General features: G+C 42.9%; 1 protein-coding gene across 2 annotated transcripts in view; it reads left to right on the top strand.

Annotated features, from left to right (window-relative positions):
• The window catches only part of LOC146822206 (uncharacterized), a 70,908-nt gene extending 46,207 nt beyond the window's left edge, over positions 1–24,701 (top strand). The window contains exons 5-6 of one of the 2 annotated variants that reach the window (XM_085613336.1): positions 17,310–17,348; positions 24,165–24,701. The gene's annotated coding sequence lies outside the window, so the exon portion shown is untranslated. The remainder of the gene's footprint in view (positions 1–17,309; positions 17,349–24,164) is intronic. The other variant, XM_085613337.1, reaches the window with a different exon arrangement.
• Positions 24,702–25,723: the final 1,022 nt, after the last annotated feature.

Below are 25,723 nucleotides of genomic sequence, written 5' to 3'. Positions count from 1 at the left end.
CAGCTGGGGTGGGGAGCCAGAGCCATGGCTGACGTGATTTCTGCAGGGAGATGAGATGGGATTGGAGTGGAATGGATGGAACATGGGCGGAATCAGACTTAGATGATATTGAGCTTTGGGTGGAATAGGAGTGAGATGATGGTGAGTCTTGGGTGGAATCAGAGTGAGACGATGGTGAGCTTTGAGTGGAATCGGATTAAGATGATGGTGAGCCTTGGATAGAATTTGAGTGAGACGATGGTGAGCTCGCTGTGGAATCGGGTTAAAACAGGATGATCCTTGGGTGGAATCTGAGTGATATGACAGTGACCTTTGGGTAAAATCATAGTGAGACAATGGTGAGCATTGGGTGTAATCAGAGTGAGATGATGGCGATTCTTGGGTGGAATCGGTGTGAGACAATAGTGAACCTTGGGAAGCATTAGAGTGAGACATTAGTTTGATGTTGTAGGGTGAGTCCTTGGAGAGATCAAAGTATGGAGTACAAGGGTGTGTCTTGGATGGGATCCCAGTTGGCTATAGAAGGAGTAGAGGACATGGGAATATAAAAGAGTGACGCCAGCCTTATGTGGGGTCTTCGTTTGTTTAAGTCTCTCTTCTTATGCTTCTGGTACTTGATAAGCACTTAGCTGCCCCTGCTGTGGCTTCTTGGCACTTTCCTCACCGTACATTTACCGGCAACCACTACAGGTGGAATGGTATGGCTGTGGGTGGATACGGAAGGGAGCTGATGACATGAGGTTGGGAAGTGTTTGGAGTTAGGGATGGAATTCTGAAGTGGCTTCAGATAGACAAAGTCAGGGCAGGACCTCGTGGGATGTTGTACATTTGGAGGTGCCTAGAACATGTTCAGATTTCTTTAGAGAGCTGTTGATAAAGCGTGTCAGTTACAGCCTATAATTATCTGAGCTGGTCACTTCAAAAGTCAGACATTGGGGTGAGAGGGGTAGAGAACAAAACATGGCCATGATCCCCACCATCCATTGCCTTTCCATGGGGCACAACCCCATATACTCCTCACCCACCTCCATGAGAATTTTTGTCCATTACGCCTCAACAAGGAAAGCCATGCTATACCATGGGAAGGATTTTGGCTTATTTCCCCGTCGTGTGGGCTGGCCATATAGTACATTCAATTAGGTCATTAAGGTTAACATGAAGCATTGTGAGAGCCAATAGATCTGGCTTTACTATGCTAGCACATGGAAACAGCATATATCTGTATGCACATTTTAGCACATTACCCCGTCATCCCCATTTCTCAACCCATTCCTTACTTAATGCAGTAGTGAGACCCTGTCTCACTCCGAAATCTCCTCCCAAAACATCTTTCTTCCATGTCAATTTTTGGATGTAAAGGGAATGATTTTAGCCACACTTTCTGCAGCATCCAAGCTAGAAACCTGAACAAATCCACTTAATGTGGCTTTTGCTCTGTCGATCAACGATGTATCAAGCCTGGGGCACCCTGAAAGAATTTGAGAGAAACATTTTGCTCCAAACATAGTGGGTACCTGGGAATTATGCAGGAGGGAATGATGGAGAGAATAAATGTCATCTTTTGTTGTCTCCATCATTGAGTGACCCTTTCTTCATTGTCGTGTTCTGTGAAAAGGTAAACTCTATGGATTACAGAAGGGCATGTAATGTTGTTCTTCATCATAGAGATATGCCCTAAACAACTTGGAGGGGTTAGCTTCCCATAACCACTAAAATCTTCGACCTCTCTATGGATTGACTCAGCCGTATGAATAAGATGAAAGGTCTCCATCAATTTCATTTTTGACGTTCAATGGAGATGTGCATGCTCCGAACCCCTGGTGGCCAAGCAATCATCCGCTCTGTTTCCCCCAGGCTTCACATCAGACCATACGTTTCTTAAAAGGAGGAAATATGATGATCACATAAGACAGAATTGTGCTTCTGCAAGTGCCCTGAGAGGCAGGGACCTCAGAGGTGGGAAGAGTAATCATCACAGGATGAGCCATATACCCAAAGATGGCCTCTGCCAAGATGACTGACACTGGCCGTAGTAATCATAAGGGCTGTAATATCCATCAGTCAGCTCATCCTGCTAATAAAAGGTAGTCGGGTGCACCTGCCTTCATTTCAATTCCGCCAACTACACTGAGTCCTTGTCCTTGATGTTTCACATCCTGTGTTACCTTGTACTCTGCAATGGTGATGAGGATCTAAAGACCCTACCTGTGGCTGCCACCAAAGAGAAGGAGAGGCAGTTTCCTGGAAGCCCATCTCGGGACACCCAACATATGTTGGCCTAACACTTACATCCATATTGCTGATCTACGTGCTCACTAATTGTAAACTCAGGAAAAATGTGGTACCTGGTGGATTTATACTGCAAAAGGGTCCTGACCAGGAGCCACATAGCATTGGACAATGGTGCTGGCTTCAGAGGGTACAACTTGCATGACAGTCCACAATGCCAGAGACATGCTGATCCCCCACCCTTGACACCTACAACACCATTTCCTGTTTCTAAAAAGGGAAGTAAAGCATATGCTTCTGTCCCTTTTTAGCACAATCACCCAATGCAGTCAGTGCTACCTGGAGGGACAGGCAAATGCTCAACCATGCTGAAGAAGGACAGTGGACATCCCCACGATAGGAGAAAGTAGGTGCTCAGTGGCCTATCACAGTCTCCTCCTCACAGGTCATTTCCGGCTCAAGTGTTCTCACCCAAGTGCAATGTCTGGTCTTTGGCATGGCCTTCTTGGAGGGAAGAACATTACAGCAGCTGTCCCATGTCTCCTCCATCATGATCTTCATCCCAGCATGGTGCACAAACTCCCCTCCATGGGGCCCAAATCTACTGCTGCAGTCCATCCCTGATGCCTCCTACTACCTCCTGGCCAGGGAAGCAGTAAGAAGGAGGTTGAGCACTATGAAGGTAGACTGGGTCAGAGGAACATGTGTTTGCAGAGGTAGGAAAGAGCTATGAAATCTATCCTCACCACAAGACACTTCATGCACAGTTGCAAAATGGATTCTGCAGGAGTGTCAGTTCACTCTGGCGAGTCCATGGGGTGCACAATAATCTTACCAGGCGTGGTATGTGGCATCACGTTGCAATTGGTGTATAAGGCAAAAGGTCTGTTGATCACTTGTGTTGAACACTTACCTTCTCACCTCTAGTCTTTCTGTTTATTGATATGTGCATCTCTAAGTACCATGTTAGGTGCTATGCTGGTCAGAGAAAAAAAGACCTCTGGAGGAACCTGATCCAGTATCTGCATGTGTTTGATTGCAAGTAAGGCACTAGTGCAGGGCCTGCTGTGGTATGATTTAAGCAGGTGTGCAGCAAGTGCTGGGACTACAGCAGCATGATGTCAGCAGGTGCAATGCTAATGCAAGGAATGCTGTAGAATGATGTCAGCATGTGCATCGCTAGTGAGGTGTTATGTTTTGTAATGTACCCCAATATAGGCCTGAGTAGTCACCTAACCTTTCAACTACATTTTCCCTGGCATTGTACTACATAATGGTTTTTGTATTGACCTTTTAATTAGTTAAGGTGCTGCATACATTTTGTGTGGTTTTCCCAGAAAAATAGCCTCATTTATTATGCATGAGGATTCTCAGAATCACAGCAGGATTACCATCTTCTGCATAATAACTATAATCCTCGGCCAACATAACACAGCACTGTAGAACCCTGAGGGTACATTTGGGTATATAAATACCATATCTTTGCTGAGGCAGGCAGAGGGGAAAGACTACCATGCTGACCCACTGATGCGAGATGCTGAGGTTCCTGATTGCAAACACTACAGCACGCAGTGCTCTGCCATCCCTTCTGGGGTCAAAACCAAGATGGGGGTCCTTAATTCTCTTACACCAGGTAATGGGGTTGACTTCATCCTAGGGGGATTCTTGGCTCTACACCTACATACATGCTAGATACACTTAGGTACATCTAGTTAGGGTTGCATTGTAGGAGTGTGCATTATTATTGTCATGTATTTATATACCTCCCTATATTCATTGTCTTAGCACTATGGTAGAAATCTACCATCCATTTACTCTGTTGGTGCTTATAATCATTTATATCTGTTTCTGTCTTATGGTTGTTTCAGCACAACTATTTCACACTAGAATGACACTGGTTCAATAAATGCTTATTGAAAACATCACCTCCATTTATTCTGTGTATCTTTCTGAGAAAAAAGTGAGCACGAGTGACTGAGTGAAAAGTACTATACTGTTTCCACAATCCCTGATGGGACAGGGTTGTCATGTTCTATGGTTGCCAGGAACTATTCTCTCCTTGGTAAGATGAGTTTACATTGGCACTGTGAGCTATCTGGTATACAGGCCTACATACCCGGTGAGGGTGTCTGGAATCAGTCTGGACACCAATCCCACAGTCTAAGTTGTCTAAATGCGCAGATCCTATATAGATTTATAGGATCTACACAACAGCGGGAAATCCAGAAGTTTGATGTCAGCAGCCACAATGGTAGTTCAGGGAGTGTAGGTGCGATGCTAGTCAAGGAATTCTGAAGTATGATGTCAGCAGGTGTGACATTGGTGAAGGAAATGCTGGAGTATGGTGTCAGCAAGGGAGACACCAGTGAAGGGAATGCTGCAGAATGGTGTCAGCAGGTGCAAAGTCAGTCAGGAGATGCTGCAGCATGCCATCAGCATGTGAGAATCTAGTTCAGGAAATACTGCAATGTGATGTCAGCAGGTGTGACACTAGTGCAGGGAATGCTGGAGTCTACCATCAGCAGGTGCAACGCTTGTCAGGGAATACTGCAGTATGACATCAGCAGGTGAGAAATTAATGCAGGGAAAGCTGCAATATGGTGTCAACAGGAGCAACGCTAGTGCAGGGAATGCTAAAGTATGACATCAGTAGGTAAGACACTAGTGCAGGGAATGCTGCAGTATGATTTCAGCAGGAGCAATGCTAGTACAGTGAATGCTGCAGTATGATGTCAGCAGGTGCAATGCTAGTACAAGGAATGCTGCAGTATTATGTCAGTAAAGTGCAAGACTAGTGTAGGGAATGATGCAGTATGATGTCAGCAGGTGCAATGCTAGTACAGTGAATGCTGCAGTATGATGTCAGCAGGTGCAATGTTAGTACAGTGAATGCTGCAGTATGATGTCAGCAGGTGCAATGCTAGTACAGTGAATGCTGCAGTATGATGTCAGTAAAGTGCAAGACTAGTGTAGGGAATGATGCAGTATGGTATTAGCAGGTGAGACGCTAGTGCAGGAAATGCTGCATTATATTGTCAGCAGGTGCTGGTAATGTTGCAATATGATGTCAGCAGATGAGACCCTAGTGTAGTGAATGCCAGCATGTGTGACTAGTTCAGCAAATGCTGTAGTATGGCATCATCAGGTGAGATGCTAGTGCAGGAAATTCTGCAGTATCATGTAAGCAGGTTCAGGGAATTCTGCATTATAATGTTAGTAGATGTGAGGCTAGTGCAGGAAAGGCTGTAAGATGATGTCAGAAGGTGCAGGGAAAGCTGCAGTATGCTGTCAGCAGGTGCAACATTAGTGAGAGAATGCTGCGGGATGATGTCAGCATGTGTGACGCTAGTGCAGGGAATGCTGCAGTATGATCTCGGCAAGTACAAGGCTGGTGCATAAAGTGATGGCATGGGGTATGATGTCAGCAGGTGCCAGAAAAGTTGCAGTATGATGTCAGTATGATGTCAGAAGGTGCGATGGTGGTGAGGAAATGCTGAGGTATGGTGTCAGCAGAGGAGACACTAGTGGAGTGGTTGCTGCAGTATGGTGTCAGCAGGTCTGACTCTAGTGCTGGGAATTCTCAAGTATGATGTCAGCAGTTACAGCTGCAATGCTAGTGCAGGCGATGCTGTGGTACATCATCTGCAGGTGAGAGACTGATGCAGGCATTGCTGCAGTATGGCATCAGCAGGTGAGACATTAGTGCAGGAAAAACTGAAGTATGGCAACAGGTGAGACACTGGTGCTAAAAAAGCTGCAGTGTCGCATCAGCAAGTACTAGTGCCAGTGCAAGAAATGCTGCAGTATGGCGTCATCAGGTGAGACGCTAATGCAGGGAAAACGCAAATATGGTGCCAGAAGTTGAGACACTAGTGCCTGTGAAGGGAATGCTGCAATGTGGCCTCACTCTAAAGCTAGTTCAGGGAATGCTGCTATGTGTCAAGAACTGAAGTTAGGACTACAGACGTTTGGTATGGGACAGAGGTGGCAAGGACATCTACACCAGAGCTAACCCGCAAATGTAGGTGTGTACAGAAATGCATGCACCTGATGCTAGATTAAACCGAGCAGGGGAGGAGCAGCAGATTGCATGGCATTTTCTTAGTTGTGCCTAATAATAGGTACAGGCTGGACTAGCCTATAAAAGCAGGGTAGCCAAAAGCTGCCGGCAGCCTGAGGGGCCACTGAACATCAATCGCTGACCATGCATTAAAAGTGACCATTAAAACATGCAGAACCCCACAGGCAAACATGTCTAGGTACAGGGGAGTTTGGCAGATACCCAATGTGCAGTGCACCAGATTGAACAGAGGAACAGACAGGCAGGGCAGAGTTGGCTACTCCATGGCAGCAGGCAAGGTGATTTGTCTAAAATGAAATTAGTGATGTGAGGATACCAAGGAGTTATAAAATGCATTTGAGACAATCAGCACTGTCTCCAGAGCAAGTATACTTTTGCAGATGGTACCATGCACAAAAATACAGAAAAGTAAGGTGCTGGTGCCACAAAGTTAAAAGACAAATGGTGTGGAAGCAGTTAATTTAATACCCCCATCCCCACGGAGCAAGCAGTGCCCCTTGAGTCTTTGCAAGGACACTTTCCGTGGAAATCTTGCTTCCTTTTGGTGCTCCACCAATGTTTCAGAAATGTGTTGTACAGGGCTGCATAGTTTGGAATAGCAGCCCAGAACGGGCCAATACAAAAGTCACATTAACTCTAGGGAACCATATCTATAATCCTGGGAGAGGCTTTGCTGCCATTTAATGCTCTCTTTGAATTTGAGATTTTTCTTATAGGGTCTGAGGACCTTGTTTGGGTGGTCCTGGAGCTGCTGTAGCAATTTATTAAAAATAAAAACTCAATTACACATTTTTTGTATGCTGCTCTGTAGAGAATATTTTGAGTTGATATGCAAAGTTAGATGTTACCATAGAAAGTTTTGAATGTTGGTAGTGTCCCAATATGATTGCAGATGTGAACTATAATGTTTTTTGATTTTGCTAGTGTGGTGACAGTGTAACAAAGCAAATGGACCTGTCCTGTTGATACGGAAACCATGAAAAGGCCAATAGGCTGCCTTATTGATACTTACCTCTATATTTTGATATTGTGCTTAGTATAGGTAGGGAGTATTGTGATTATAGAATTCAGGGCTTGCTAGGGGTGTAAAGTATTATGAGAGCATCACCAAATGTATTTCAATCTACCCAATTGTACCTCTTTGTAATTTATTGAGAAGTGTTTTGTAGTGTGTGTAATAACAGTGCCTATTGATTTTACAAAAAAACACTGACTGGACAATTATTTATTGGGATTATAAGCCCACACCACCTCCCTTAAATATGCATTGCCCTGCTCTGTTTCACTACCCTGTAGTGTAGTTCTTGTAAATCTATAAAGGAATCTGCACATTTAGACAACATAAACTGTGGGATTGGTGTCCAGACTGATTCCAGACACCAATCCCACAGTTTATGTTGTCTAAACGTGCAGATCCTATATAGATTTATAGGATCTACATGACATGGCAGACCACGTTGGGCGCCATATTGTGTAGTTCCTTTAAATCTATATAGGATCTGCGCATTTAGACAACAATAACTGTGGGACTGGTGTCCAGACTGATTCCAGAAACCCCCGCCAGATATGTTCGCCTGTATATCAGCTAGCTCACAGTGCCACTATGAACCCCTCTTACCAAGGAGCAAATAGTTTCTGGCAACCATCGGATCATGACAACCCTGACCCCTCAGGGATCCTGGAAACAGTACAGTACTTTTTCGCTTAGTCACTCATGCTCACTTTGTGTCATAGAGATACACACAATAAACAATGGGGACGTTTTTAATAAGCATTTATTGAACCATAGTCATTCTAGTGTAAAATATGTGTCCTGCAACAGCCATAAGACAGAAACACATATATACTGTTATGGACACGAGTGGAGTAAATAGGTGGTATAATTCTACCATAGTGCTAAAACAATGAATATATGCAGGCATATACATGGATGACAGTAATAATGCGCACTCATGTGAGAAAATGAAGGACCCCATCCTGGACTCGAGTTCGACACCCCGCAAGGGATGTTAAACTACTGTGCGCTAAAGTATCTGCTTGTAGGGACCCCAGCATCTTGTGTCAGCATGGAAGTCTTTCTCCTCTGCCTGCCCTAGCAAAGGTATGGCGCTTATATACCCATAAAGTACCCTCAGGGGTTCTACCTTGCTGTGTCATGTTGGCAAAGGATGACGATAGGGTTGACCCTTCTACATAGGTATTATGCAGAAGATTCAGAAGATGGTAGTCCTGCTGTGATACTGAGAAACCTCATACATAGTGAATAAGGCTGGTTTTCAGAGAAAACCATACAACATTTATGCAGCACTAAACTAGGTAAACCGTCAGCACAAAATCCGTTATGTAGTACAATGGTAGGGTAAATGTAGGTGAAAGGTTAGGTGGCTACCCAGGCCTATATTGGGGTACATTGCAAATCATAACACCCAGAGAGAACCAAGCTCTACAATGGATGCACTACTTGGTTCCAAGTAATGCGAAACTTGTTGACTTACTACATGGACTCTCATCCAATAACCAGAGTAATTTCCGGCACACATCTTCATAAGAGTCACATGACACTCTATCCCACTGTTACATCAATGATTCCATCTAAAAACTATGCAGCTGTTCACAGTACACACCAAATATGGACACTCTTGCCAGCAGGAAAACTACATCCCCAATCCAGGCTGCAGCACAGAGCCATTAAACTCACTCAGAAGAGATGAACTGCCATCTTGGACTGAACAACACCCAGTGCCAGGACACCTGGCCCTTCCACTACCCAACAGCACACCACTAGGGAACTCCTGGACCTGGACCCCAGGTGCCGAAAGACCAGCTGAGTCTCCTCCTTCCCACAATCCACCAAAGGACCCTTTACCCCCTGACATTGCCTTCATCACCGAAACGTAGCAAAATGCCTTCTCTAAACCTGACATAATCACCGCCACTCCCAATGGGTAAAAGATGATACACCATGACCGCACCAACAATCTAGGTGGAGGCATCGTCATCCTCTTCAAGGAAGCTATGAGATGCACCCTCACCAATGATGACCCCACACCTCTCACGGAACACCTCAACTTCCTACTACAAACCAACACAAAGACCATGATAAGAGGCATCCTCACCTACAGACTTCCGGGACCTAGAGCAACGTTCTGCAACTTCACCCCAACCTCATGGCACCCCTAGTAATCGATTCTCACTCCTACGTTCTTTGTTGAGACCTCAACTTCTACTCCATTGCCCTCCTGGAGAACCTGAGAAACATCAGCCTCACCTACATTAGACCCCATCTTCACCTCCAGTGACAGAATCAAATTCAGCAATAACACAGAACTCACCTGGACTGACAACACCATTGTACACATCTCCCAATGAGGCCCAGCACACCATCACCAGATCTCCTCCCACTGTAGCTGGAGCAAGGTCACCGAAAAGCAGAGGTCACAGACCCTCACCACCTCCCAACCCAAAGCTTCAACATACCTCAACCAGGCCGTCCAAAACTTTGCCGCCTTGATTGCTGACAGAGTGAACAGAGTCGTCCCACTGAAACCTACAAAATCCAACACGATCCTGAAATATGCCAGCTGGTTAACCTCAGGACCACCAAGCACAACTGAAGAAACGATGGCGCATCACCAAGAACCACACCCACAGAGCAGCTCACAAAACAGCTCCTATCAATAGCACATCAAAGAAGACAAAGAAGCAGGCATCACCACCTGTATCGACTCTGCAGCCAACCACACAAGGGACCTCTTCAAAATTCTCCAACCCTACAGCCATACAGATTACCATCCACCCCTCAGAAGAACTCTGCAACATCCTCTCAGACTACTTCCACAGTAAGATCACCAACTTCTACCACAATTTCAACATCCACCCACCACTCTTGACCCTAAACAACCTCAACCAACAAGCTAACACCAGCCAAACCATCACCACTTGGTTACCTCTCACCACCCTGACAACCTCAGCCATCTTGTCTTCCATCCACTTTGTGGTGCCCACTGACTCCTCCATGCACTACTTCCACAACCTCACAATGAACCCAATCAGCATGCAAATCACCAGCATCCTCAATATCTCTATCTCCACAGCAACGTTCCCAGACACGTGGAAACATGCAGATGTCAGACCCTCCTAAAGAAAGCCTCAGCTGACCCCAACATCCTCAGAAATTGCCATCCAGTCTCCCTGCTCCCCTAAATGGCCACCGTTCTCAAGAAAGCCATCAATCAGCAACTCAAGGAATTCCTGGAACAAAACCACCTACTGGACACCTCTCAATCGTGATTCCTTGCGAACCTCAGCACTGAGACCACGCTGATTGCTTCCACAGATGACATCAGAACACTCGTGTACGGTGGATAAATTGTGGCCCTGATCCTCCTTGAGCTTTCTGCGGTGTTTGGGACAGTCTCCCACAACACCCATATCAACAGACTACACCGCATAGGCATACAGTAAGAAGCCCTCAAGTGGAACTTGTCCTTCCTCAAAGATGCACACTGAGCATCTGACTGCCTCCCTTCACCTCTGCACCCAAAGACATCATATGCAGCATACCACAAGGATCATCTCTCAGCACCACCCTGTTTAATATGTACATGACCCCCTTCCAGATGATGCCAGACCCCAGAAACTCAATATAATCTTCTACACAGATGACATTCAACTGATCATGTTGCTCACCAAGGACCCCTTCAATGCCAAAACCAACTTCTGCAATGCCATAACCAATATATCTGAATGGTTGAGTGACATCTGCCTCCAACTCAACTCTGCCAAAAGTGAAGTATTGATCGTCGGGAAGAACACCTCTGCATGGGACCGTATCTGGTGGCCTTCACAACTCAGACCCACACCCACACCGACCAACCGTGCATGCATCCTCAGCATCATCCTCGACAGCCAACTAACCATGACACAACAAGTTAACACATTCACCTCCTCCTGCTTAGACACACTTCATATGCTCTGCAGAATCTTTGAATGTATCCCAGACAACACCAGAATGACCATCACTCAGGCCCTCATAATGAGCCGCCTCACAAAAGTCAAAGTCCTCTATGCGGGCATCTCCACCCAGATCCTCAGAAGACTCCAGACCATACAGAGTACTGCAGCCACACTTATCCTGGACCTCTCCAACTAACCCACATCACCCCCACCTGAGAGACCTTCCCTGTTTCTGGATCCAGAAAGAATGCCTGTTCACGTACCTCACGTACACCTACAAAACCCTCCATGATCTAGAAGCTGCCTACCTCAAACATTAGCTAAACTTCCATCAACCTGCTAGATACCTGCTCTCCTCTACACTCGCCCTCGCACACAAACCCCTCATCTGTCGCAGTCCCAGCCGTTGCCACTGCTCCTTCTACATCCCTGCAAGACCTGGAATGACCTTCCCCCTCCAGCTCAGTACAGCCTCTTCCCTGGCAGAATTCAGAATGAAACTCAAGAACTGGCTCTTTGATGGAGACCCAGCTCCTAGATACTGCTAGGGTGACAGTGCTGTGCTCTACAAATGCTTATTTATTGATTGATCTTAGGACCAGGTATGCAATCGTAACTAAAAGCACGGGTAAAGTGACAGCCTTCTATTCAATGACTAAATGGGGGCTTGCCCACCAATGACCTGTGAAGAAGTATCACCCCTGTTCTAGGCCCCAACACCATTCCTCTGGACTACTGCCGTATTGCCACCTCATACTCATAAAGTGGCAACTGCCCATAAAATTCACAAAAGATCAGCACATAGTCAACCAAAGGAGCAAAAAATTGTTTTGGGCGGCAGCAAAGAGCCTCTCCACATACATCAAACCTTGGTTAAAAGCAATCTACCTCTAATGCTTTGCCATATAGAAATATCTTAGCACACTTTATGCAAGCCTCCAAAAGCATTGCCTGAAGTGGGCTGACTCATTGCCCATACTGTATGTGGCGTCAAGTGGAAGCATGACAGCTTAACAGACTAAATGAGATGATGCATTGAGAGGCACTCTTTCTATAGTCTTTTCTTGACCTATTTGTTTTACTAACAAAGGTTCAAGACAGAGGGCAATAATTGTGGCAAATATTTTATAAGCTGTGACACCAATGGATATGGGTCGATAATTGTTGCAGAACTGGTGGATCACAATTCTCTTTAGCGAATTAAATGAGAGCATCTTGAAAAGTACCTTGGGACATGTTAGAATTTGAGAAATAATAAAGAGATGAAAATGTTTAGGTAATAAAACGTTAGTATAATCTATAAAATATAATGGCAAAACCATCTGGTCCAGTAGCTTTAGAGTTTTTAATCAAACAAATCGTTCTGGTAATCTCATCTAAGACAATATATTTTTCTATGGACTGAAATCAAAACCAGTGTTAGATTTGGTATTGGGAGAATAAAAATTATTCAAAATGTCATTGACCTACCAAAGGGGCAATTTTCTGAAGTGTAAATAGTTTATATTAATCTCTGAATGGTTAGGATATTTCTAAATCATTACAATGAAGTTATTATTGGCTATATGGCGGCTTTTCATTTTTGTACAATTTTCTCAATTTTCATATAATATGCTAGCAGTTCTCATGTCTTGTTTTATCCCCTATAATGTCTGCAGCTGGTTTTAAGAAGAAATGTGGAGACATTTTCAGTAGAGTATTTTTTAAACTGGAATTTCAATTAAAATAAGTTTAAAGTCTATTTTTTGGGTAAAAACCTTAAATATGTTCAAGATGTTTGATGGTGGCTAGTGTATCTTTCAGTTTTATTTCAGTAGTCTGAAATAAGTTGGTGCATCCATTTAAGATCTTTGAGTTTCTAAGTGGACCAGTTTATAGATCTGTGCTTGATATTATTTAGTTTATTATACCACATATATGAGTTAAGAAAAGCAGCCTACTATTTTGTGTGGGTAGAAGCAAGGGTTAAAGAAAGCTAGTCAAACATTTAAATAAAGGGAATGAAAAATTAGAATGTCTTCTTGTAAATTGTAAAAATTAATTAAAGGAGAATGGATATGAGAAGGCCTTTCTCATGTCCATCTATAATGGAAGAAGAGATTTATAAGATTCTAAGAGTAAAAAGATGATTTTTTGTGAATACAAGCTTAATGTATTAACTTAAAATCAGAATTGTTTTTAGACAGTCGTACACTGGAAACTGAAACAGTGATTTTGTTTATTATTCTATAAGAAATGTATAAGCGGAGACTTATATTTCTTAATAAAAGAAATTCGAAATTTTAGGGGTATCATGGCAAGATTGAATAGGATAATTAAACCGACACCATCTTTATTGAATCCAGACAACCCACCAAAAACAGGTTCCAACTAGAACGTAAGGGCCAGATGTACAAAAATTAGGAATTGCTATTTCTAAATTGTGATTCCCAGAGGGTCTAAAATTGTCTTACCTCATGAATGTCAATGAGGTAGGTTGTAGTTTGCTACCTATTAGGAATCAATAACCATACATGGATGGTGGTATGCTGGGGTCTCTTTTTTAATGCATCCCATATTCCTCAAATGGAAAATGGGATCCATTTGAAAAACAGAAAATAGAACACTTAAGTTTCATTTTTTAAGTGTAGGCAGTGTTCTTAAAAAATATTTTGTTTAACATTCTCAAAGGGGAAGGAATTCCATGGGGACCCCTTCTCCTTTGCGAATTGTTAGCACACCCTTTCAGTAGTCACTAAAAAAGTAATTTTAATGACCATTGTTTGGTTACAAAACATTAATACATACCATTCTGATTCAGTATTTGGAAGTGACTCCCTAAACACGCCCCTTCCTAATACCTAAAAGCAAAACGAGGTTGCAATTCGGTTACAAGTTATCAAATCCCAATTTGATTCCTGTACATTTCAAAATGCTTTTATGTGGTCACAAATGGCCGTTTCTGATCTGCCAAAAGGTTTGCACATGAGGCTCTAAATTATTTTATTTGTTAAATGATGCAGTGAAATTGAATGAAATCATATCTTTAATGGAATTCATAAACCACAACTATAAATATTTTATTTTAGGAGGACTCCAAGTTGTTTAATATGTGTTTAAATAAAAATGTAGAACTTCATATTTGTCAGTGGTTAGTCTTCCGTTCATCAGAGATAAATTGCATGATGAACTCTCTGGCAGCTGCTTAAAAGGAGTCAAGAAAAAGGTGAAAACAAGTACCAGATCCAGTATTCAAATTAAAAAAATCTTCAGCAAAAGTGTGAAATGGTTGCATGAAAGATTTGGCAAAGAGAAGTCTAATTCAACGAGTACAGGAGCATGGTCTAATATTATTATTGGCTCAATGTCAGAAATAATTAATTATTTTGTTAGTGCATTACTTAGGAACTTGTATTCTCTCCTAGACTGGAAACTATGAACTAGTGAATAAAAGGTATATTCTATTTTTTTTGTTTGATAATTCTCGAAGCCTTAGTAAAACAATGTTGGGCGATGGCTTTTGAGAATTTGTTTTGCTTAGATTTTGGAATACATTCAACTGTTGAGCTCTTATCAAGGAATGGATCAAATATTTGATTATTATCTGTACCTAAATTAAGTTATCTTCAGCATGCTTCATTAACTTAGAAGTAAGAGATTTGCAAAAGGCCCCCAAACATAAAAAATGTAAACAGGAATTGTATCAATTATTATTTAACAAATACCCATCTTTCTTTACTGTCATGTTCCTGAGAAACTACAAATACATTCCTTTGTTTTAAACAGAGAATATTAATGTCATTCTTCTTTTTATGAACAGGTGGAAGGAAAGTTCTCAACTCACTTCCATTGAGGTTCCTTAGATTCATATTCACTTAACTTAGTGTCTTGTAGCTGAATAACATCAACTTATATATTGCATAATTCTCTGCTCTAATAGGAGATATATGTCCTTTAATACTCCTGAAGACTATTTTAAGTACCACACTGATAAAACATCAAGATCTAAATACAGATTAAACATTATATGAGATAACTTGAGAGGTAAAAGAAAAGATACAAAATAAGATACAGCATATTGTGTTAGTGTAAGGGAGATATTGTTAATACATCAACAAAAGGGAGGAAGAGTAAGGAGAAGAAAGGGAGAATAGGGATAAAAGAGTAAAACATTAAAAAGAAAAAGACAAACATGCCTATGTGGAATGCAAATTGGGAAGGAGATGGCACATCTTCACTCAGGGAGGTCCATTGAGAGGTTGCAAGATACATAGGGCATAACAGAAATGGAGGAAAATGCATTAACTCCAAAATGGTAAAGAATAAATAAAACAAATGTAACAATTGAGTAATGTAAAACACAATTAAAAGAATCATAGATGCACTAGAATAGTCAAAAACATGAGGAATGAAATGTTCCTTTAGTGTCTCCTCTGCAGTTATCTAAAAACTGCATTATTTCACGAGGTCTTGTAGGTTGTTGATTTATTTTATATGTAACTTTAAACAAGCATGGATGAAATAGTCCAAAGAGTGCTTTGAGCGATCATAGAGTAGAATACACGTATAAAGATGTCTTTTGTCAGTCAGCAATGCTTTTGTCAACTTCTTGTGAAAGAGAACTTTGCCTCAGATCATGAGCTATTCTTTTTTTGCTTTTGGCTGACCGAATAATACCATAGGCAAGATCAGTATATTCTAGAAATAGAAATATAAACCCTCTGGGATTAACAGTAGCCATAAAATATTGAGGTCCTTGCCCCAATCTATGGAGCACATTAGGATGGTGGAGGGTCAGCCACTGCCAGCCGTGCGGTGGCGGTCCCTCCGCATTAGAAGGGCCATTTACCCCCACCATAATACGATGGCGGGGGGAATTGATGCAGCAGCGTGGCGGTTACAAAGACCGCCCGCCACGGTTCTGCAAGGCGGTCCTCTTCCATCTGCCTTGCGGAACTAAACTATAGGCCAACATTGTGGCGGCACCTTGCCGGCACCGCTGTAGGGATAAAGATATCCCTTCCCGCGGTTTTTTTCGTGGCTTGCAACCCGCCACAAAAATAAAGGCAGAAACGTATTCAGGGGCCAGTAGCGGGCCCCCCTTCATCCCCAGACCTCGTGCAAGTGCACTGTGGGGCACCTTTGGTGCCCCCTACATATCCCTGCACCATGGGGCAGGCACCGCATGGTGTCTGCCACGTAGTGCAGGGATATGCAAGTGCCTCGTATTTGCATTGTGGCGGGGGTTGCTGTACGCATCCCTGCCACAATGCAAAGTATGGGCTATGGGACCACCACGGTGGCGGTCGCATCGTGATCGGGGTTGCGAGACTGCCACCTTACAAGCGGCTGGTCCCAGTCCCCGCTATGATGGCGGGCATACTCAAGTTCGCCCACCATCATAATCGGCCCCAATGTTCTCTTTGTATGTTTAAGAAAACTGAATCAGGCATGTCAAATTTTGGGGGAATGAAAGATGTATGTTAATCACTCCTTGATCAACTTCAGATATACTAAGTGTGATTTGTGAATGCAGATTTCACTACACATGTGACAGAAATGTGCAGTAGTAAATCCATAAATGCATGCCAGCAATCCAGGAGGGCATGGATTTTGACAACCTGGTCTGAGCAAATGGTATTTTTTCCTTCCAAGATGACACAGAGGCAGCTTTTCACAATTTTAAAGTATGCCTTAGAGGTAGGTGTTGCAATTTGGGTGGATGCAAATTGTTTAAAACTTAATTCCGACAAAACACAAGTTCTGGGTTTTAGCCAAAATGGACCCTGCCACCTTCCCTTTGGTGGCCTGCTGAACTTGATACTCCTCTTAAGCCTACCTCATCTGTGCAAAATCTGGGCATTATCTTCGATTCCACCCTCTCCTTTATGGTTCAAATTAAACATATACCATCTGTCTGTTTATTGAAGATGAAAACTATAAAGAAAATTCTTGATCTGGTTTGGAAAGAGACTAGGAAAGCAGTAGTTCATTCTTTAATCATGTCCCATCTGGACTACTCTAACACTCTTCTCCTTGGTCTTCTTTCATATTTGATTTGCAGACTTCACCTAATTCAAAATCCAGCGGCACGACAAATCAGGTGAGTGCTGAGGTGACATCATATCTCTCTACATTTGAGATACCTGCACTGGGTTCCAGTAGAACAGTGTATCAATTTTAAAGTGCTTATGTTGGCTTTCAGAGCTTATCATGGTGGGGCCCCAGTTATCTGTTAAAAAGAATAACTCCATATATGTAAAAACAGCACTTCGATACAATAATAATTGCTTTCTACGGATTCCAAAATTTCTGAAGTCTTGTCATGGCAGCAGATCCTTTATTGCTTGTGTTAGACCTGGCATCATTGGTGTGGGTCTCCCCTGTATTTTTGACTTTACCTCCTGTGTTTTTGCTGTGTGTTGGGACTTCATTTTGCTGGTCTAGATGCATTGGGCATTTTGCCACTGCTGTTCAGTGGCAAAGTGCAAGTGCTCCCTGTTATGTATTGCTGTATCCATGATTGGTTTATTTGGTTTATTACTAAGTCTCTAGTACAGTACAATGTGTGTGCCCAGAGCCTGTAAACCAAATGCTGCTAGTAGGGTTACAGCACTGATTGTGCCACCTACACACATAGCTTTGCAACAAGATCTGAGGCCTGCCATTGTTGTTACTGTGTGCAGTCTAGTACTGCCAAGTCAACCTGGCAAGTGCACCCTCTTTTAAGGTCCTAACCTTCCCTTTGATTACATGTTTGTCAACCCTAAGCTATGCCCAAGGTACTGCTATGACAGGGTGCAGTGTAGGTGAATGGTAGGACATGCCCTGATGTATGTGGTATGTCCTGATAGTGAAATACTGCCAATCTAATTTTTCACATTTGTAAGGCTATCTGTCCCTATAGGATAGGATGGGGCATTTACCCATAACATCTTATGAGTATTACCGCCCATGGGAACAAGATAGGAACATACATTTTGATATTCCTGAACTCAGAATGTTAAGATGCATCTTTTAGTGAGGGTGATTTTTACATTCTGGGTTTGAAAATACCACTTTTAGAAAGTAGTTATTTTCTTGCCTAACCACCCAGTGTGCCATTCACTGTCTGGCTTTGGAGTGACATGGGCTGGGGATGTGAATTCTGTTCAGACAGCCACTTGGGGTGTTGAGGTGTGTCCTTCCTTTCCAGGGTGAGTCAGGGCTGGGCTGAAAAGACTTGGGCTAGATTCAGAGTAGGGGGAGGAGATTTCATTCACATCTGAAATGGCCTGGTCTGCCAAGGAAAATGCTGTCTGCACCTCTTGCCAGGAAACTGCACCAGAGAGGACAGAACTAGTTTTGGCTAGGCAAAGAGCTTCTCTGCCATAGATTACAAAGAATTTGGTATTATAAAAAGATGGGCCTAGACCCCAGATTGTCTGACTACTTCTGGAAATCAAGAGGAACCTCTGCCAAGGAGAAGAGCTGGAAGAAACTGGAGGAGGAGTACTGCCCCTTTGCTGTGTGCTGTTTGGGGTTGACCTGCAGTTGATGTTTCTGGCAACTGTGTGTCTATCCTGCTTGCAAAGTGTCTCCAAGGGCTTGAAGTGGAGCTTGCTCCCTGTTCAGGAGGTCTCGGGGAACAGCAAAGACCTCACCATCCTTCTGGGCACTGTCTCTGGTTCCCCTGGTTCCAGTCACCACAGATGTCACAGACTCCGTTACTGCCCAACTCAAACATCAACTGGCTCCGTCGCCGCACATAGACTTTCCAGCACCGCCTCGAGCACCATCCCACCCTGCGATGCAAGCCTTGGTCTCATCAACTTCATCAATGAGCCGCTTGCCTGCACCAAGCCATGAGGACACCGCACGCTGCAATGCTTCCATCTCACATCGCAACCTAGACGATTGCCCTGACCAACTCACAGCAGCACATTGGCCGCAACAAGAAAGGTACTGTCTCTGAGTCTGTCGACGCTTTAGCTGAACCGTACTGACGATGTTCGCTGGAATTGTGAGACTCGTTGTGAGAAGTTTGCCTGATATATGATGTCCACTAATTAAAGTGGGCACCTTGTACCAGTTCAAACAAACCCCTTATGGTGATAGGTAAAAGACAACCTTTTTTGAAAGCTATCCTAGTGGTAGCTATGGAGAGCAGCCTTCAGGCTAAGTCTTGAAGGAATGTAAAAACAGCTTGTTTTACCAGTCTATAATCTCTTGAATGACCAAATGAAAGGACAACCACACCATTTATATATTCAAAATATATGTATTTAAGATAAAACACACCCCTCTAGTCTCTTTATGAGGCTGGAGTTCGAAGTACTTAAGTTACAAGTCAATATTCAACAGTAAAAGCACAAATACACGTTTGGGCCCTGGGGGAGTACCAAACCATATAGCAATAAAGTGGTATAAGAACCATGACTGAACTAGACACAGGGCCTAGAGCCTTTAGAAGTGCTTGGGCCTCAAGGAACCACCCAAGATAGTGACGTAGGGGACCCACGGGAGACGCATGCAGTGTTAGAACACAGGCGTGAATCGCCGTTAACTTCTATGGGGAATGTCGCGGTTGGAAAATTACAAGTTAGGGACACTTAGAGGATGACTACAAGCAAACCCTTTTGGACTTAGAGGTGTCTAGGGCCAACAAATACAACACAAACAAGTCTAACGGTCTCCAAAAGGCACCTCAACCTATGGTGGCCTAAGTGTCAGTATGTACACTGTGAAACTAAACCTACACAGGAACTCCTATCTAAAAGAACGGAATCCCATCACTCACCGAAGTGACATGCTTCATCATCTGGGTCCTCCTCTCCGCTGTAAAACCTAGTACAGCTGAGGGCTACAACCTCCTCACTGAGAGGGAGGAGCACAGGGATGTTTTAAGGTATGTGTCACTATCCTATGGGTTCCTAACACCCAGAAATGAGAAGCTGTTGTGGTGCAAAGTGAGTGATGCGCGCAGTGCAAACTAAAGCAATAAATGTGCTAATGTGAATTAAAACTGACTATCAAGAGACACAAAGCCATTTAATAATTGTCTCGTGATGACAGGACTAAAAACAGTGCAAAATAGCAGTTTTAACAATATAACTGCAAGCGTGGTCTATATGTTTCAGCTATCATGACCCTGCAGGGGATTTAGTCTAAATTGGTCTTTAAAACTTTCCCTTTGGCCCTTCCTTCACTTTTGTATATTATTGGTCTAGGGCCAACACCCACGGGAGCACCGGAGTGCTCGTGTTACCTCACCCAGGGAAGCTGGGTGCAAAGGTGTCTTTTGGTGTCGGGTCGCGGCGTCGTTTTCAATGGAAGCTGGCAAAGAAGTACTGCTGCCGTGAAGAGGAGAAGTGTCCGAAGAGATCCAGGCCTGGATCGAGGATGGAAGGAACCTGAAAGCAGACGGGACAGAGTCTGGGTCACTTACCAGTGACGAGGGGCACGATAGTCTAATGCCTGCAGATGTCGGGTGCTTCAGGTGAGTTGTCGGGTGTCTTGATTCTTCAGCCACGAGGTCCAGGAGGTGTCGATGACAACCAGGAGCTGGATTCGAGCTGTTCCACGAAGTCTGTCGAGTGCTGCAGTGTCGGCGACCAGAATGGACCCAACAAGCCTTGGCAACGACAACTCAAGTGGAAATAGAAGAAGGACATCGGTGCAGACCAGCAAGGTCGGGGGGACTCACCCAGCAAGGGTAAGTCAGGGCACATCTGGAGAAACCAGGAAAGCCCAAGCAGAAACGGAGTTGCCTTCGTGGGGACCCACTAGCCAACGGGCTAGCGATCGCGAAGGAGCCTCGAGCAATCACACTGGAAACTGGCCCATGGGTCACTCGTAGAGTGGAGGCCAGCGATCTTCAGTGCAGCCGGTGCTCAAGGCTGGGGCTACTCGGAGCCTAAAGCACAACTTCGAGGAAGACCAGGAAGATGATGTACCGGCAAAGGTTCATGGTGTCCAGGGGTCACAGTTCCACGTCACCCACGAAAGCCACGGGCCTCAGCTTTGCTGTGGTCTCAGGGTAGCCTCGGGGAAGTCTGGAAATCCAATTCTGGTGATGCAAGGATTTCGGCGTCTGGTGGGAGCTTCAGAGTTGCAGACCGGACAGTTGCTTCTTTGGTGCCTACCAAGCAGGGGAGTCACTCCTTGACCCCAAGGGAGATTTCTTCAGTCTTCTAGTCGAAATAGAAAGTCGAAGGTCCAGGATATATGTTGTAGTTTCGTCCAGGGTAATCCAAAGTCTCAAGGACTGGGTTCCTATACTTATACTAAGATAGGGGGTTGGACATACTCTGGGGACCCACCTATGGGAGGGTTTGGAAAGAGGGGTGGTTACACCCATTTCCTTTGTCCAGTTTCTCGCCAGAGCAGGGCCAGGTAGCCCCTGCAACTGGTTTGAACTGGACTATGCACAGGGACACCAAGTGTGCTCCCAGCGCAGGACTTCAAAGCACCAGAGAGTGCTCCAGCCCAGCCCCAATACGCATCTGCCTGTCTGGTCCTTTGCTTCCTTTGCTCCTTAGCTTTAATTTCTTCCGAAAATCGGTTCCGCATACATTACCGACATCACCGATGACCCAGCGACAGCGCGATTCTCACCTCCCATGTGCAATTTAGTTACACAAGGTGCTTCACACAAATGATTCCGGCAATTAAATATGGTAGTGCCTCTTCAATCGTTCCACGCTATTCAGGTTCACAGCCTTATCTTTCTCCCAGCTCGTCGCCAATTGTAAAGATGAGGGAATGCCGCAATAGTCTTAACAGGATAAGATTTAATCACAAGAACAGGTGAGCGCCAGGCAGTACAACCTTCAGCTCAGGACTCCAGTAGCAACTGACGCCCTGGCTGGAATGTAAGATATGAACAATGCACATTCCACCCCACGCTCCAGGTAATAGACATAAAGAACCAACACATACATACCAGTGAACACCACATGCCCTTGATATCAATCTGCCCTCCTAGTTCTATCATTATCCCGTACATCAGACTAAGCGTATCTGGTTCATCGTGAAACAGAACATGGGAGGAAAAATTAACTTGATGTCCCGTCCACTCCCCTTCCAATTACCTACACTCGTGTTCAGTATTAGGTTAGTACCGAACAAAGCTATTGAGTCGGAGGAACTGTGCTTTTAGGTTATTATGCACAGTAACTTTTTTTGCTGTATTGTATGTTGGAGTTTTGTCCTGTTTGGTCTTGTGTAGTTTAGATAAAAGGTTTACTTATTTTTCTAAACTGGTGTGGTGTCCAGTTGTAGTGTTTTCACTGGGTTACTGTATGCATGCACACAAATTCTTTACACACTGCCTCTGACATAAGCCTGTCTGCTTGTGCCATGCTACTAAGGGGGTGAGAAGGGGTTATTGTAGAAGTGTATCCCCCTGACCCTGACTATGAAGAAGGGTCTCTACTTGGACAAAGGTACCTACCTCTGCCAACTAGAGACCTCCATTTCTAACAGTATGCACAGCAAAACTTTGGAATTTTATGGTAAGTTGAGTCTTTGTCAGCCTTCAAAATGTACCTTCAAACTTTGCTGTTTGACTCCATTTAGTTTTCCGTTACTTTGGCCTGCCTATACTTCGGCTAGTGCACCGGGACGCTTCCTTTGAAGCAGCTGTGCACTTTCACAAGTGTTATTTGATTGGTTGAATGATATATGGAGGAGTTTCCACTCGTAAACGAAAATTTGCAGCTTAAAATACTTTTGTGACCCAATATGTTCTTCAGCTGTGTGTGAGAATAAATGTGGTAAAGGTAATCATGTTGGAAATTCACAACGAGTGAGTGTAATTAAGCGGGCTAGTTTTAGTGAAATGAGCGATGAGAGAGCACCATGATACCCAAGGCTTTCATGGGCATCTGAATGGAAGTGTTTTTAAACAGGTGAATCTCCCTTAATGAGCTCTTTTATAAAGAAAACAAAATGTCTGTCACATTTTTATTTCCATGTTAAACTGATGTTGAACCCTGTCAATTTGTGCATATTTAAGAAAATGACATATCGCCTGATTTAGAGGTTGCTGGATTGGTTAGTCCACCACAAACCTGACAGATATCCTTTCCTCCTTAGGACCAGTGTATTACATCTAGGGCTACATGTTAAATGGCGTTTATTTGTTTAAAATTTCCATCAGTATTTATACATTTTGAATTTTTGTCCATCTTATCGGAATTTATTCATAGTTAAATTGTGTTTTGTGAATAAATGAAGTCACAACTCATATATTTCCTCATTTATTCAATACATTTGCACTCACATTTTGATGCCTGCCAGGTTTTAGCACATTATACAGCCACATATATTTAAACAAGATAAGCACATTACATTTTTTGCATATAGCACAAACATATGTAGAGATATGCAGGGATTTAAGAAATTCTCATTCTCTTTTTTAACTCCCCATGCTATTAACCTGTATAGCTATTAGTCTGAAATTCATGATTCACAGCATGAAGAGTCACTCAAAAGAATACCAATTTATCTTTATTTTTCCATATCTGTAAAAATCAGTAAAAATGGAAAACTGGGAGCCTTAATTATATCCTATGACACTTGTTATGAGGTGGAAGAGATATCCTTAATGATTATGGTGGGGTGCCCGTCCACCAATCTCTAAATCATGGCCCTAATGTATATTGTTATTTTATTTTTCTTATATCAGGAGTTTAAATGGTTTATGACAAATGTTTCGTAAACCTACACACTAACCAGTTATTGAATGCTTTTTTCAAAGTCTCCTGTTATACAAGAATTGTATCCCTCTGAAGAAGCTTGCCACAATTATTCCAAAGATACTTACATATAACAAGCTTCTATGTATGTAGAGTTTTACATTGGCATTATCAGTATGTGTTGTAAGTACTCCTATATTGATGTGTGTCTTACTCACTGTGTTCTTGCTTATTAACAGATTCCCCCACACCACTGTAAATCTGGTCTCAAATGAAGCTCACTCCCTATTCCAGGCACCAGAGGAATTGTGGTCCCTTGCATTCTACGCCATCACCACCGTGACAAGAGAATCAACATTCTTAGTTTATAACAATGCCTTCTTAGGGTATTAAAGCTGGTTCAGCTAAACTCACCACTTGCACCGCTTCATAGCTTTTAACTTTGAACAGATAATGCTTAATTTTGCATCAAATATTAGCAATTGGCTCACTGTATCAAATATAAATGATGAACCCTCAAGGGCAATTGCTTCATTTTTTGCAAACATGAGCTTGTGTGGATTGTGATCAAAATCAATACAATTGTTTTTCTAAATTGTTGTTCTTTACCATCAAGAATGGGTGATTTGATTTAGTAAATACTCAAACTAGTACATTGTCTCATTTTCCTATGATTGTATTACTCAATGTAAAAGTGATGCCGTATGGAGGTTTTCACCCTGTAAAAGAGAGGATGAATAAAGTCATGCATATGAAATAAAGCTATTAAAATATTACCATTTTTATTGTCTTGAATTCATGAAAACCATTACACTTTACACCATTTACACCATTCCACTTTGATTCACATTAAAGTTATTTGTTATATAAAATATTATTTTTCATACACACTGTGGTCAAGCAAGGCAGCTGGGATTGACTCCGGTTGCTCAATTTAACAATATGCAGTTCAGCTATTACATGGACCTCTCCTCCTTCCCTCCCCTTTAACACCAATGAGGAGAGATTTTGGTTTACTTTTTGTGGAGCTAAATAAGTAAACTGTGCTCAGTAAATAAACTTATCACACTGTAAGTTCAGCTGGCAAAAAAGATTTATGTTTAATAAAAGTACAAGGTGATGTTAAGGGAAGGTAGGGCACCAGGGTGTTGGGTTTTCTTGCTGATATCATATGTTCATAAACAAGAACCTATCCTGGACTTAACAAAATATTGACTTCAGGAGACAGTCAACACATCTGTGAAGGGAGTTACACCGATTACCTTAACAAAAACCCTCAGAGATCCACAGGATTGTATTCTGCTAAAATAGCAAAGAAAAAATATTGTGAGAAAAATATTTTGTCAAAAGTACTGTCAACCCAAAATATCATGGTACAAAATAAAGATGATAAGAATATATTGGGAATAGTACATTTATCCTCCTAAGTTGAACAATTTGGCCCGTCCAAATTTAAAAATTTCATATACAGCTGCAGCAGAGCTCTGAACATCACATGTGTCTCATTGAAGACTTGTATCTTTGGACATTATATGACATAATATTGGGGACAAATGTACCATAATATTGTGTCAAAAATATTATCAACAAAAATATTGAGTGTATATACTTTGGATGAAAATTACAAAAACATCATAAAAACATCACTGGCCTGAATATTGTCAAAAAAGGTAAGTCCATCAAATACAAACATTATTGTTAAAAAAGTTTAAAAAAAATTAAATTCACCAGTTATAATTGACTGAGCTAACTATAACTTATGCCCTTTTCAGGGAATACTTATGACCACTCACATTAC

The sequence above is a fragment of the Triturus cristatus genome, chromosome 6 (genome assembly GCF_964204655.1).
Source record: "Triturus cristatus chromosome 6, aTriCri1.1, whole genome shotgun sequence".
Taxonomy (NCBI): domain Eukaryota; kingdom Metazoa; phylum Chordata; class Amphibia; order Caudata; family Salamandridae; genus Triturus; species Triturus cristatus.
This window is presented reverse-complemented; position numbering and strand designations above follow the sequence as displayed.